The sequence below is a fragment of the Scyliorhinus torazame genome, chromosome 19 (assembly GCF_047496885.1).
Source record: "Scyliorhinus torazame isolate Kashiwa2021f chromosome 19, sScyTor2.1, whole genome shotgun sequence".
In the NCBI taxonomy this organism is placed as follows: domain Eukaryota; kingdom Metazoa; phylum Chordata; class Chondrichthyes; order Carcharhiniformes; family Scyliorhinidae; genus Scyliorhinus; species Scyliorhinus torazame.
This window is the reverse complement of record NC_092725.1, coordinates 22062434-22074525: the sequence shown is the minus strand read 5'-3', so window position 1 is coordinate 22074525 and position 12092 is coordinate 22062434. Positions and strand designations below refer to the sequence as shown.

At 46.7% G+C, this 12092-nt stretch overlaps 1 protein-coding gene across 2 annotated transcripts in view; it reads right to left on the bottom strand.

Moving 5' to 3' along the window:
• Positions 1-11617, bottom strand: part of LOC140396046 (sulfotransferase 1A1-like) — a 102258-nt gene extending 90641 nt beyond the window's left edge. The window contains exon 1 of one of the 2 annotated variants that reach the window (XM_072484123.1): positions 11577-11617. The gene's annotated coding sequence lies outside the window, so the exon portion shown is untranslated. Of the gene's footprint in view, positions 1-11496 lie in introns of both variants that reach the window. The other variant, XM_072484122.1, reaches the window with a different exon arrangement.
• Positions 11618-12092: the final 475 nt, after the last annotated feature.

Genomic DNA, 12092 nt, shown 5'->3' with positions numbered 1-12092 from the left:
GATTCACAAACTCATACACACACTGCTTCACAAACTCACACACACACTGATTCACAAACTCATACACACACACTGATTCACAAACTCACACACACACTGATTCACAAACTCACACACATTGATTCACAAACTCACACACACACTGCTTCACAAACTCACACACACACTGATTCACAAACTCACACACACTGATTCACAAACTCACACACACATTGATTCACAAACTCACACACACACTGCTTCACAAACTCACACACACACTGATTCACAAACTCACACACACTGATTCACAAACTCACACACACACTGATTCACAAACTCACACACATTGATTCACAAACTCACACACATTGATTCACAAACTCACACACACACTGATTCACAAACTCACACACACATTGATTCACAAACTCACACACACACTGATTCACAAACTCACACACATTGATTCACAAACTCACACACACAGACTGAGTCACAAACTCACACACACAGACTGATTCACAAACTCACACACACACTGATTCACAAACTCACACACACACTGATTCACCAACTCACACACACAGACTGATTCACAAACTCACACACACACTGATTCACAAACTCACACACACAGACTGATTCACAAACTCACACACACACTGATTCACAAACTCACACACACACTGATTCACAAACTCACACACACACTGATTCACAAACTCATACACACACTGATTCACAAACTCACACACACACACTGATTCACAAACTCACACACACACTGATTCACAAACTCACACACACAGACTGATTCACAAACTCACACACACTGATTCACAATCTCAGACACACACACTGATTCACAAACTCACACACACACTGATTCACAAACTCACACAAATACTGATTCACAAACTCACACACACACTGATTCACAAACTCACACACACAGACTGATTCACAAACTCACACACACTGAGTCACAAACTCACACACACAGACTGAGTCACAAACTCACACACACAGACTGATTCACAAACTCACACACACACACTGATTCACAAACTCACACACACACACTGATTCACCAACTCACACACACAGACTGATTCACAAACTCACACACACACTGATTCACAAACTCACACACACAGACTGATTCACAAACTCACACACACACTGATTCACAAACTCACACACACACTGATTCACAAACTCACACACACACTGATTCACAAACTCACACACACAGACTGATTCACAAACTCACACACACACTGATTCACAAACTCACACACACAGACTGATTCACAAACTCACACACACAGACTGATTCACAAACTCACACACACACTGATTCACAAACTCACACACACAGACTGATTCACAAACTCACACACACACTGATTCACAAACTCACACACACACTGATTCACAAACTCACACACACACTGATTCACAAACTCACACACACACTGATTCACAAACTCACACACACACACTGATTCACAAACTCACACACACTGATTCACAAACTCAGACACACACATTGATTCACAAACTCACACACACATTGATTCACAAACTCACACACACACTGATTCACAAACTCACACACACTGATTCACAAACTCACACACACTGATTCCCCAACTCACACACACTGATTCACAAACTCAGACACACACATTGATTCACAAACTCACACACACACTGATTCACCATCTCACACACACACACTGATTCACAAACTCACACACACACTGATTCACAAACTCACACACACTGATTCACCAACTCACACACACTGATTCACAAACTCAGACACACACATTGATTCAGAAACTCACACACACACTGATTCACAATCTCACACACACACACTGATTCACAAACTCACACACACGCACAGATTCACACTCACACGTTCACTCTCACACACACTTTGTTCTTCAAGAAGGCATTCGAATGACAAAAGTAAATTGTTAATTTTGATACTGATATTAAGGAACTGCTAAAAGCCATTCTAAGACCGACAGTCAGAGAGGGAGAGAGAGAGGGAACGAGAGAGAACGAGAGACAGAGAGAGTGAACGAGTGAGAGAGACCGAGAGAGAACAAGAGAGACACACAGGGAGAACGAGAGAGAATGAGACACATAGAGACACAGAGAGCAGAGAAAGTGATAGAAAGAGAGGAGAGAAAGAAATTCAAAGTGAAGAGAGACAGAGAGAAGGTTAGAGTGTGACAGAGACAAAGACGGAGAGAGACAGTGAGATTCACAGAGGGAGTGACAGAGAAAGTGGGAGACAGAGAGAGAAAAAGAGAGACCGAGGGAGACAGAGATAAAGAGAGAGAGAGACTGTCACACTCACCCACCTTGACATACAGACACACACTCAAACACAATCTCTCTCTCTCACACACACAGACAATCCTTATCCTGCTCTGGAAGAAAGGATGTTCTTGCTATGGAGGGAGTGCAGCGGAGGTTTACCAGACTGATTCCTGGGATGGCGGGACTGTCATATGAGGAGAGACTAAATTGGTTAAGATTATATTTAATGGATTTAGAAGAGTGAGATGGAATCTCTTAGAAACGTATAAAATTCGAACAGGTATTAGGCAGGGTAGATTCAGAAAGAATGTTCCCGATGGTGGGGGAGTCCAGAACTAGGGGGGTCATAGATTGAGGATAAGGGGGTAAACCTTTTGGGACTGAGGTGAGGAGAAATTTCTTCACCCAGAGAGAGTGGTGAATCTGTGGAATTCACTCCCACAGAAATGATGGAATTCATTACCACAAAAGTTGTGTAATTTCAAGCAGGAATTAGATATAGCTCTGGGATGAAGGGATATGGGGGGAAGGCGGGATCAGGGTATTGAACTTGATGATCAGCCGCGATCATAATGAATGGCGGAGCAGGCTCGAGGGGCCGAATGGCCTCCTCCTGCTTCCATTTCCTCTGTATGTTTCTATGTATCGCTCACACACAGGGCGGGATTCTCCGATGCTGGGGCTAAGTGTTGACGCTGTTGTAAACGCCGGAGCATTTTACGACGCCGTCATCTGGCCCCTCGGATCAGCGATTCTGCGCCGCACAGGGGGCCAGCACGGCCCTGGAGAGCCTCACGCTGCTCCAGTTGCTGATACAAGCATCAGAACGGGCGCCCCTGGGTCCACGCATGCCCGATACGGCCGGCGAGAGGTCGCGCATGTGCGTGGGTTCCTTCTCCGCACCGGCCCCGACGCAACATGACGGAGAGCTCCAGGGGCCCGGTGTGGAGGAACATAGGTCCCCAGTGGGATAAGCCCGCCCACCGATCGGTAGGCCCCGATCACGGGCCAGGCCACTGTGGATGCCCCCACTGGGGTCGGATAGCCCCCTCCCCCCCCACCATGCCGGCCCCCTCAACATGAGCGCCGAGGTCCCACCGGGTAGGACCAAACGAGAACGCCGCCGGTGGGACTCGGCCTAACTCGGCAGGCACTCGGCCCATCCTGCGGGGAGAATCGCCGGGGGGGGGGGGGTTTCGGGCGGGGGCAGAGTTAACGCCGCGCCGGTTGTTTCCTGGCTACGCTCGCCGGCGTGAAATGGACATGACCCATCACGGCGGGACCTGGCTTATAGGCCAGCTAGGTGAGCCCCCGGGGGATCCTGTCCCGGGGGGGGGGGGGGGGGGGGCACGGTGGCCTGACCCGCGATCGCGGCCCACCACGTCGGCCTCTGTAGGGCTCCGTCATGGCCGGCACGGAGAAGAACTCCCCTGCACATGCATGGAACACTCCGCCGGTCTGCGCATGCGCGGAACCACGTGGTGCCAAGCTCTCCGGCGCTGGCCTCGCCCCTGGGAGTGCAGAGGATTCCACACCTTCCGGTCGGCCCGATGCTGGAGTGGTTCACTCCGCTCTTGGCGCTGGCGTCGGGCCATCCAGCCAGTTGTGGGAGAATCCCCCCCAATCTCTCACCCACACAATCTCTCACACACACAATCTCTCACCCACACAATCTCTCACACACACAATCTCTCACACACACAATCTCTCACACACACAATCTCTCACACACACAATCTCTCACCCACACAATCTCTCACACACACAATCTCTCACACACACAATCTCTCACACACACAATCTCTCACACACACAATCTCTCACACACACAATCTCTCACCCACACAATCTCTCACACACACAATCTCTCACACACACAATCTCTCACACACACAGTCTCTCACACACACAATCTCTCACCCACACAATCTCTCACACACACAATCTCTCACACACACAATCTCTCATACACACAATCTCTCACCCACACAATCTCTCACACACACAATCTCTCACACACACAATCTCTCACACACACAATCTCACACATACACAATCTCTCACACACACACAATCTCTCTCACACACACAGTCTCTCACACACAATCTCTCACCCACACAATCTCTCACACACACAATCTCTCACACACACAATCTCACACACACACAATCTCTCACACACACACAATCTCTCTCACACACACAGTCTCTCACACACAATCTCTCACCCACACAATCTCTCACCCACACAATCTCTCACACACACAATCTCACACACATACAATCTCTCACACACACACAATCTCTCTCACATACACAGTCTCTCACACACAATCTCTCACACACACAATCTCTCACGCACACAATCTCTCACACACAATCCCTCACACACACAATCTCTCACGCACACAATCTCTCACACACAATCTCTCACACACATAATCTCTCACACACACAATCTCTCACACACACAATCTCTCACCCACACCATCTCTCACACACAATTTCTCACACACACAATCTCTCACGCACACAATTTCTCACACACAATCTCTCACACACACAATCTCTCACCCACACAATCTCTCACCCACACAATCTCTCACACACACAATCTCTCACACACACAATCTCTCACCCACACAATCTCTCACACACAATCTCTCACACACACAATCTCTCACGCACACAATCTCTCACGCACACAATCTCTCACACACACAATCTCTCACGCACACAATCTCTCACACACACAATCTCTCACGCACACAATCTCTCACACACACAATCTCTCACCCACACAATCTCTTACGCACACAATCGCTCACGCACACAATCTCTCACACACACAATCTCTCACCCACACAATCTCTTACGCACACAATCTCTCACACACACAATCTCTTACGCACACAGTCTCTCACGCACACAATCTCTCACACACACAATCTCTCACACACACAATCTCTCACACACACAATCTCTCACACACACAATCTCTTACGCACACAATCTCTCACGCACACAATCTCTCAGACACACAATCTCTCACACACACAATCTCTCACCCACACAATCTCTCACACACACAATCTCTCACACACACAATCTCTCACCCACACAATCTCTCACACACAATCTCTCACACACACAATCTCTCACGCACACAATCTCTCACACACAATCTCTCACACACACAATCTCTCACGCACACAATCTCTCACACACACAATCTCTCACGCACACAATCTCTCACACACACAATCTCTCACGCACACAATCTCTCACACACACAATCTCTCACCCACACAATCTCTGACGCACACAATCTCTCACACACACATTCTCTTACGCACACAATCTCTCACGCACACAATCTCTCACACACACAATCTCTCACCCACACAATCTCTTACGCACACAATCTCTCACACACACAATCTCTTACGCACACAATCTCTCACGCACACAATCTCTCACACACACAATCTCTCACACACACAATCTCTCACACACACAATCTCTCACACACACAATCTCTTACGCACACAATCTCTCACGCACACAATCTCTCACACATACCAGCTCTCACACACAATCTCTCACGCACACAATCTCTCACACACACAATCTCTCACGCACACAATCTCTCAAGCACACAATCTCTCACGCACACTATCTCTCACACACACAATCTCTCACACACAATCTCACACACACAATCTCTCACACACAATCTCTCACACACACAATCTCTCACGCACACAATCTCTCACACACACAATCTCTCACGCACACAATCTCTCACACACACAATCTCTCACTCACACAATCTCTCACACACACAATCTCTCACACACACAATCTCTCACACACACAATCTCTCACGCACACAATCTCTCACGCACACAATCTCTCACACATACAAGCTCTCACACACAATCTCTCACGCACACAATCTCTCACACACACAATCTCTCACGCACACAATCTCTCACGCACACAATCTCTCACGCACACAATCTCTCACACACACAATCTCTCACACACAATCTCACACACACAATCTCTCACACACACAATCTCACACACACAATCTCTCACACACACAATCTCTCACACACACAATCTCTCACGCACACAATCTCTCACGCACACAATCTCTCACACACACAATCTCTCACACACAATCTCACACACACAATCTCTCACACACACAATCTCACACACACACAATCTCTCACCCACACAATCTCTCACACACACAATCTCTCACACACACAATCTCTCACACACACAATCTCTCACACACACAATCTCTCACGCACACAATCTCTCACACACACACACAATCACTCATACACACAATCTCTCACCCACACAATCTCTCACCCACTCAATCTCTCACCCACACAATCTCTCACGCACACAATCTCTCACGCACACAATCTCTCACGCACACAATCTCTCACACACACAATCTCTCACCCACACAATCTCTCACCCACACAATCTCTCACACACACAATCCCTCACACACACAATCTCTCACACACACAATCTCTCATACACACAATCTGTCACACACACAATCTCTCACACACACAATCTCTCACACACACAAGCTATCACCCACACAATCTCTCACTCACACAATCTCACACACACAATCTCTCACACAGTCTTACACACACAATCTCTCACACACACAATATCTCACACACACAATCTCACACACAGTCTTACACACACAGTCTCTCACACACAGTCTTACACACACAATCTCTCACCCACACAATCTCACACACACAATCTCTCACACACAGTCTTACACACACACACACAATCTCTCACCCACACAATCTCTCACACACACAATCTCTCACACACACAATCTCTCACACACACAATCTCTCATACACACAATCTCTCACCCACACAATCTCTCACTCACACAATCTCACACACACAATCTCTCACCCACACAATCTCTCACTCACACAATCTCTCACACACAGTCTTACACACACAATCTCTCACACAGTCTTACACACACAATCTCTCACACACACAATCTCTCACACACAGTTTTACACACACAATCTCTCACACACACAATCTCTCACCCACACAATCTCTCTCACACACACAATCTCTTACACACACAATCTCTCACACACACACAATCTCTCACCCACACAATCTCTCACCCACACAATCTCTCACACACGCAATCTCTCACACACACACAATCTCTCACCCACACAATCTCTCACACACACAATCTCTCACCCACACAATCTCTCACACACACAATCTCTCACCCACACAATCTCTCACCCACACAATCTCTCACACACACAATCTCTCACACACAGTCTTACACACACAATCTCTCACACACAGTCTTACACACACAATCTCTCACACACACAATCTCTCACCCACACAATCTCTCACACACACACAATCTCTTACACACACAATCTCTCACACACACACAATCTCTCACACACACAATCTCTCACACACACACAATCTCTCACCCACACAATCTCACACACACACAATCTCTCACCCACACAATCTCTCACCCACACAATCTCTCACCCACACAATATCTCACCCACACAATCTCTCACACACACACAATCTCTCACACACACAATCTCTCACACACACACAATCTCTCACCCACACAATCTCTCACACACACAATCTCACACACACACAATCTCTCACACACACAATCTCTCACCCACACAATCTCTCACACACACAATCTCTCACACACACAATCTCTCACACACACAATCTCTCACACACAATCTCTCACACACAGTCTTACACACTCAATCTCTCACCCACACAATCTCTCACACACACAATCTCTCACACACAGTCTTACACACACAATCTCTCACCCACACAATCTCTCACACACACAATCTCTAACACACACAATCTCTCACCCACACAATCTCTCACCCACACAATCTCTCACACACATTCTTACACACACAATCTCTCACACAAAGTCTTACACACTTAATCTCTCACACACACAATCTCTCACCCACACAATCTCTCACACACACAATCTCTCACACACAGTCTTACACACACAATCTCTCACACACACAATCTCTCACCCACACAATCTCTCACACACACACAATCTCTTACACACACAATCTCTCACACACACACAATCTCTCACACACACAATCTCTCACACACACACAATCTCTCACCCACACAATCTCACACACACACAATCTCTCACACACACAATCTCACACACACAATCTCTCACACACACAATCTCTCACACACACAATCTCTCACGCACACAATCTCTCACGCACACAATCTCTCACGCTCACAATCTCTCACCCACACAATCTCTCTGACACAATCTCACACACACAATCTCTCACACACACAATCTCACACACACACAATCTCTCACCCACACAATCTCTCACACACACAATCTCTCACACACACAATCTCTCACACTCACAATCTCTCACACACACAATCTCTCACGCACATAATCTCTCACACACACACACAATCTCTCATACACACAATCTCTCACCCACACAATCTCTCACCCACACAATCTCTCACCCACACAATCTCTCACGCACACAATCTCTCACACACACAATCTCTCACACACACAATCTCTCACACACACAATCTCTCACGCACACAATCTCTCACACACACACACAATCTCTCATACACACAATCTCTCACCCACACAATCTCTCACCCACACAATCTCTCACCCACACAATCTCTCACGCACACAATCTCTCACGCACACAATCTCTCACACACACAATCTCTCACCCACACAATCTCTCACACACAATCTCTCACACACACAATCTCTCATGCACACAATCTCTCACACACAATCTCTCACACACACAATCTCTCACGCACACAATCTCTCACACACACAATCTTTCACGCACACAATCTCTCACACACACAATCTCTCACTCACACAATCTCTCACACACACAATCTCTCACACACACAATCTCTCACACACACAATCTCTCACACACACAATCTCTTACGCACACAATCTCTCACGCACACAATCTCTCACACATACAAGCTCTCACACACAATCTCTCACGCACACAATCTTTCACACACACAATCTCTCACGCACACAATCTCTCACGCACACAATCTCTCACGCACACAATCTCTCACACACACAATCTCTCACACACAATCTCACACACACAATCTCTCACACACACAATCTCTCACGCACACAATCTCTCACGCACACAATCTCTCACACACACAATCTCTCACACACAATCTCACACACACAATCTCTCACACACACAATCTCACACACACAATCTCTCACACACAGTCTTACACACACACACACAATCTCTCACCCACACAATCTCTCACACACACAATCTCTCACACACACAATCTCTCACACACACAATCTCTCATACACACAATCTCTCACCCACACAATCTCTCACTCACACAATCTCACCCACACAATCTCTCACTCACACAATCTCTCACACACAGTCTTACACACACAATCTCTCACACAGTCTTACACACACAATCTCTCACACACACAATCTCTCACACACAGTTTTACACACACAATCTCTCACACACACAATCTCTCACCCACACAATCTCTCTCACACACACAATCTCTTACACACACAATCTCTCACACACACACAATCTCTCACCCACACAATCTCTCACCCACACAATCTCTCACACACGCAATCTCTCACACACACACAATCTCTCACCCACACAATCTCTCACACACACAATCTCTCACCCACACAATCTCTCACACACACAATCTCTCACCCACACAATCTCTCACCCACACAATCTCTCACACACAGTCTTACACACACAATCTCTCACACACAGTCTTACACACTCAATCTCTCACCCACACAATCTCTCTCACACACAATCTCTCACACACAGTCTTACACACACAATCTCTCACACACACAATCTCTCACCCACACAATCTCTCACACACACACAATCTCTTACACACACAATCTCTAACACACACACAATCTCTCACACACACAATCTCTCACACACACACAATCTCTCACCCACACAATCTCACACACACACAATCTCTCACCCACACAATCTCTCACCCACACAATCTCTCACCCACACAATCTCTCACCCACACAATCTCTCACACACACACAATCTCTCACACACACAATCTCTCACACACACAATCTCTCACCCACACAATCTCTCACACACACAATCTCTCACACACACAATCTCTCACACACACAATCTCTCACACACAATCTCTCACACACAGTCTTTCACACTCAATCTCTCACCCACACAATCTCTCACACACACAATCTCTCACACACAGTCTTACACACACAATCTCTCACCCACACAATCTCTCACACACACAATCTCTAACACACACAATCTCTCACCCACACAATCTCTCACCCACACAATCTCTCACACACAGTCTTACACACACAATCTCTCACGCACAGTCTTACACACTCAATCTCTCACCCACACAATCTCTCACACACATTCTTACACACACAATCTCTCACACAAAGTCTTACACACTCAATCTCTCACCCACACAATCTCTCACACACACAATCTCTCACACACAGTCTTACACACACAATCTCTCACACACACAATCTCTCACCCACACAATCTCTCTCACACACACAATCTCTTACACACACAATCTCTCACACACACACAATCTCTCACACACACAATCTCTCACACACACACAATCTCTCACCCACACAATCTCACACACACACAATCTCTCACCCACACAATCTCTCACCCACACAATCTCTCACACACACGATCTCTCACACACAATCTCTCACACACACAATCTCACACACACAATCTCTCACACACAGTCTTACACACACAATCTCTCACACACACAATCTCACACACACACAGTCTCTCACACACACAATCTCTCACACACACAATCTCTCACACACACAATCTCTCTCACACACACACGAAGAAAGACTCTCCATCACTCACTCACACTGAACCATTCTCTAACACTCACACACACTCTATTCACTTCACCTTGATTTTCCCAGTGTGTTCTCCTCACTCCCCTTTCCCACACTCCCAGTCCGAGGACCAGTCTCACGCTAGTTACATACCAGACCTGGACGAACAGGAAAAACCAAGTTGGTATCACAAATGCCCTGCTTTTGTGTTTCAGAGTTGTTTGGTGTGGGTGTGAGACCAGAGCTCAGTTTTCACGCGCACAACTAATGACTCACTAGGCAACAGGACACGGAAATTCTTATGTTGACATCGAAGTAAACTTTGGAATCTGAAATAAATCACTGCTCCCAATGTGCTCTCCTCTACTTTGGGAAGGTTAAACACAGACTGGGCGACCGTTTGCGGAATATCTTCACTAAGCCGTAAGATCGACCCCCAACCCCCCCGCCACTCGACATTTTCACTCAGAATCTTGCTCTCATGTCCACATGTCTGCCCCAGACCTGCTCCAATAAGACCATAAGACACAGGAGCAGAATTAGGCCACTCGGCCCATCGAGTCTGCTCCGCCATTCAATCATGGCTGATATTTTCTCATCCCCATTCTCCGGCCTTCTCCCCATAACCCCAGATCCCCTTATTGATCAAGAACCTATCTAATCTCTGTC